Raw genomic sequence first — 5,621 nt, 5'->3', positions numbered from 1 at the left:
TAGCGCTCCACCAATCAGGTCTTTATGGTACAGTTACCAGACAGAAGCCACTCCTCACTAGAAGGCACATGACAGCCCGCTTGATGTTTGCCAAAAGGCACCCAAAGACTCTCAGACCATGAGAAACAAGATTCCCTGGTCTGATGAAACCAAGATGATTGAATGACAAGCGTCACGTTTGGAGGAAACCTGGCACCATCCCTACGGTGAAGCATGGTGGTGGCAGCATCATGCTGTGGGGATGTTTTTTAGCGGCAGGGACTGGGAGATTAGTCAGGATCAATGCAAAGATGAACGAAGCAAAGATCCTTGATGAAAACCTGCTCCAAAGCACTCAGGACCTCAGACTGGGGTGAAGGTTCACCTTCCAACAGGACAACGAACCTAAGCACACAGCCAAGACAATGCAGCAGTGGCTTTGGGACAAGTCTCTGAATGTCCTTGAGTGGCCCAGCCAGAGCCCGGACTTGAACCCGATCTAACATCTCTGGAGAGACCTGTAAATAGCTGTGCAGCAACACTTCCCATCCAACCTGACAGAGCTTGAGAGGATCTGCAGAGAAGAATGGGAGAAACTCCCCAAATACAGGTGTGCCAAGCTTGTAGCGTTATACCCAGGAAGACTCAAGGCTGTAATCACTGCCAAATGTGCTTCAACAAAATACTGACTTAATGGTTTGAATACTTATGTAAATGTGAAATTTCAGTTTTTTTATTTTTATAAATTAGCAAACATTATGGGGTATAGTGTGTAGATTGATTATATATATTTTTTCCCCCTCATCAATTATAGAATAAGGCTGTAACCTAACAAAATGTGAAAAATGTCAAGGTGTCTGAATACTTTCCGAAGGCACTGTAAATGGATTTCTGAAAATATGTCGATACCACAGGAGTGCTCTTACATGTGGGAACTTTACAGTCCTATTGATCAAACAAACATGAAAAGGTAGGCTCTCTCTCCCTCAGTTATGCACATCAACAACAAGATCAACAACTAATGCTAGCCTGAACAAGATGAGCTAAAATCTAACAAAGAAACATTAGATAAACCCTCTCAAACTGTTTCAGCTAGTTGGCCATCAAAATTGCACTGATAAATGGTGTGGAATTGTAGCCTACTCGTCCTTCTGCAGAGCTGGTTAGGCTGTTTACATGTTATCCAGAGTGTTCTTGACTAACTATGACTTTTTTTTTACCTACGTTTACTGACACCGGTCATATTCAGCGGGTGTTGAGCTTTTGTAAATGAACCAGTTATTCTGTGCCCTGGCACACAGACAAGAGTGCTCTGAAATCGGAGGAGATAGCCGGTGAATTTGCGAACGCAAGAGACATGATACCTGGATAACAGTCGTTCATGTTCTTACTAGCTAACTAAATGACACTTAGCATCTCTAACTGTAGCCACTGAGAAACAATACGAGGGAAAAATTCAGTCACTCCTCCAATGACATGACATCCTCCTAGCAGCTAGCTAGCTAACGTTAGGCTCTGTGTTTTTATCTTGCTACATAAATAGAAACGCTAGCCTATTAGCCACGTTATGACTGACTTGTGATCATTGCCCTTGTTAGTTTGATTGTATTGACATTCCCAGCCTTAGTTACATTCGTCCGTTTTTGTTAAAGATATTGAGTCATTGAAACTGAAACAGTGCATCGCGAATGGAGGCAGCAAACAATGTACCAGCCCAGCTGTGATTTACAACCTGATAGCAGTATGTTTTGGACTATTCAAAAATGTATTGGTGAATTATATGAATCATGCATTGAACTACATCCATCTATTCTGCCAACAATGCCTTAGTGTACGTCATGGAATGTTGAGTCACATAGAACCTCTTATTAAAACCTCTTATAAAGTTGGTTTTGTAGCATAAACGGGGAATTTAATATTTTTGACTGATAATATGAGTGTCTGTTTGTTTCATATCTGCAAAGTAGTTAAAACACTGTCAGTTCCACTTTAAGGCTGTGTTAAAAGTAGTGCACTACCTAGGGAAAAAGGGGCTGTTTGGGAGGCAACCTAGCATTCTGTAGCTTGTCTTGTCTCAAAGTGAGGGGATGTTAGTGTTATTATGGGATGTCAGACCAGAGCACCCACAATGCCGGGCAGGGCGAGTGCTGAGATAGATTGGTCTGATTTGACTGTTGCCACGTGAGTAACGACAGAGCGGTGACAGGGACAGTTGGCCACGGTTTCATTACCGGAGTCAGCCTGAGCAGTGTGTGTGTGTGTACTGACTATGAACTCAGCCGCGATGATTCCGTCCACGATGGCACAGAAGAAGGAAGCGATGACTCCCATACTGATGAAGATGATGGCTGCCATGAGCTGCAGGAGGAAGAGAGGGAGGTAAGGAGGGGAGAGGGAGAGGGAGGTAAGGGGGAGAGGAGGAGAGAGGGAGGTAAGGAGAGGGAGAGGAGAAGAGGGAGAGAGAGAGGAAGGAGAGGGAGGTAATAAGGGGAAGCGAGGAGGTTAAGGAGAGGGAGAGAGGGAGAGAAGTAGAATTAGCAAGTGTAATGTGCATCACACACCCCGACACACAAACACAGCCAGTGTCCCAGTATTGCATAAGTGCCCTTGCCTCAGATGATTGTGTTGTCTGGATGAGGACTGGGGTACTAAAGGAAATGTACAGCTCTCTGCTTCCTGCCTCGTCAGGCAGAGGTACTTTATGGGTAGTTTAGTGTCCTCCAATCAGAGAGGGCCAAAGGGACGACCCTTCTACACAGGGAAGGTCAATCTCATTCCCCCAATCTGATTCACCAACACACACACTTTAACACAAACTGCCTCTCACACACACGTCACATACTCATCCAGGCACGCACACACACACACACACACACACACACACACACACACACCTTTTCACAATCTCTTCACACACACACACCTTTTCACAATCTCTTCACACACACATTTTCACAAACTCACATACTCTGACAAACATACACATCCTATGGAGACCCATCCTGAAGTCAGTTAAATCAATACAGCATCATTACAGTGACAGAGAGAAAACCATGAACGTTATAAACCCAGTCAGTTGTAGATGTGGGGTTTCTAATCAAGGCCTGTTCTGGGGAACATGACTGGTGAATGTCGCTCATTTGATGTTGCTCATTTTAATTCTTCAACTCACTGAGTCACCATGATGGAGTGTGTGTGTGTGAGCACGTTTTTTACACACACACACACACACACACACACACACACACACACACACACACACACACACACACACACACACACACACACACACACACACACACACACACACACACACACACACACACACACTGCCCATCCAACCCCAGCAGACCCAGCCGCCCGATCACAGATGGGTGTTCATAAAGTTGATATTGTAAAGCGTTTTTACTGCCTTCCCAATCCCTCCTAGCAGACTGGTGCTGGGCTGGTGGCCGTATGCTTTTCCTGTACCTCCTTCCTGCCCTGGCCCAGCTTTCATCCCTCCCTGCCGTGACAGGCTCAATCAATGGAGATACATATGTTCCTCAACACTCTCTTTTTACACAAGGTGAAAATCTGAATCCTAACAGAAGCCTCAATACACACAAAGTCCTCTACTCCTCTCATCACCTCTCTTATCCCATCTCTCCTCCTCTTCTAACACATCTCCTCTCCTCTTTTAACACGTCTCTCTTCCTCTCCTCTCCCATCTCTCCTCCTCTCCTTTCTTATCCCTTCTCTCCTCTCTTCTCCCCTTCTTTCCTCTCCTCTACTCCCTTCTCTCTCTGCCTCTATTCTCCATCTCTCCTCTCCTCTCCTCTCCTCTCCTCTCCTCTCCTCGTTCCAGTGTAGTTCATTAGCAGTTTAAATGACTGCTGTTTTATGGGCTGCAGAAGGAGAGGTCCCTGCCCGGCACAGAACAGTGTGTAGCAGTAGACGACAATGGGCCCTGACAACAGCATTAGTTCATTTTACCTAAGCACCAGCTGCCAGCTCGTAAAAACCCACTCCCTCACACACTGTCGAGACAGAGAGAGAGAAACAAAGAGAAACAGAGAGAGATAAAGACAGAGAAAGCGGGGCAGATGAACGAAGGAGACAAAGATAGAGAGAGAGAGCATGAGAGAGAATGAGATACAACGACAGGTAAAGAGAGAGAGAGAATGAGATATAAAGAGAGAGAGAGATACAACGATAGATAAAGAGAGAGAGACAGAGAGAATGAGATACAATGAAAGATAGAGAGAGAGAGAGATACAACGAAAGATAGAGAGAGAGAGATACAACGAGAGATAAAGAGAGAGAGAGGATCTACAATGTTAGGTAACAGCTCCTAATGACCATCTGAAGGTGGAGAGGACCACTGTGGAGCGGACAGTAATCAACGGCCAGAGACGGCCACCATGATTATCAGCTGCTGGACACACCACAACCCTCTGGGTAAAATACGGCCCCTTAACTGGCCACCGCCCGGGCCACAAGGTTACCCGGAGGACTACACACACACAGTATGAAATACACCCTCAAACTACCAGGAGGACTACAGTCTCTGAAACAGACCTCTATACTTCCCCTAGTGTAAGATGATCCAGGCCTGACAACACCAACAACCAGTTCTATTGAAACTCATTCAGGACAAAAAAACTTTGAAGCCTTCAGTTGTTCTTGTTCAGGTAACAGAGTAGAGTTCAATCACAACCCTCCAAACAGGCACTTCCTTTCAGTTAGAAGTTAGATGTCACAGGTCTCTGAGTTCCAGGAAGTGACACAGTGTCACCTGACTCTGGTCTGTGGTGTTGAAGCTGCAGGGTGATACGGCTTGTTGCTCTTTAATGAGCCAACATGATCATCCCAGCCTGCTATCACTTTACTACTGATACTAACATAGAGGTGTGAGAGAGAGAGAGAGAGAGAGAGAGAGAGATTCTTAGTTAAGGACACTGCAGCTCAGTGGGTGTACCATCCAGCAGCTACGTTGTCATTACATTTTAAGGCTGGAAGCTGGGGACAGGGAGCCATGCTGGGGAGGCAGGGGGAGGAGTGAAAGTTGAGGGTGTGTGAGGGGTTGGCACAGTGGCACCTCTTGTGCAGAGCAACTGTAAGCCCAGTAGTATGTATTCTGAAGTAATGTCAAGCTGGCCTCTACACCTGCTGACAGTCACCAGTGAAAAGAAAAGGTAGCTTTGGATCCAGTATACTGTTCCTCTGTAACCTACAATGGATCCAGTATACAGTTCCTCTGTAACCTACAATGGATCCAGTATACAGTTCCTGTGTAACCTACAATGGATCCAGTATACAGTTCCTGTGTAACCTACAATGGATCCAGTATACAGTTCCTCTGTAACCTACAATGGATCCAGTATACAGTTCCTCTGTAACCTACAATGGATCCAGTATACAGTTCCTGTGTAACCTACAATGGATCCAGTATACAGTTCCTCTGTAACCTACAATGGATCCAGTATACAGTTCCTGTGTAACCTACAATGGATCCAGTATACAGTTCCTCTGTAACCTACAATGGATCCAGTATACAGTTCCTGTGTAACCTACAATGGATCCAGTATACAGTTCCTCTGTAACCTACAATGGATCCAGTATACAGTTCCTCTGTAACCTACAATGGATCCAGTATACAG

This window comes from Salmo salar, chromosome ssa17, assembly GCF_905237065.1.
Source record: "Salmo salar chromosome ssa17, Ssal_v3.1, whole genome shotgun sequence".
Lineage (NCBI taxonomy): Eukaryota > Metazoa > Chordata > Actinopteri > Salmoniformes > Salmonidae > Salmo > Salmo salar.
The sequence above is the reverse complement of the archived record's forward strand: the minus strand, read 5'-3'. Positions refer to the sequence as shown.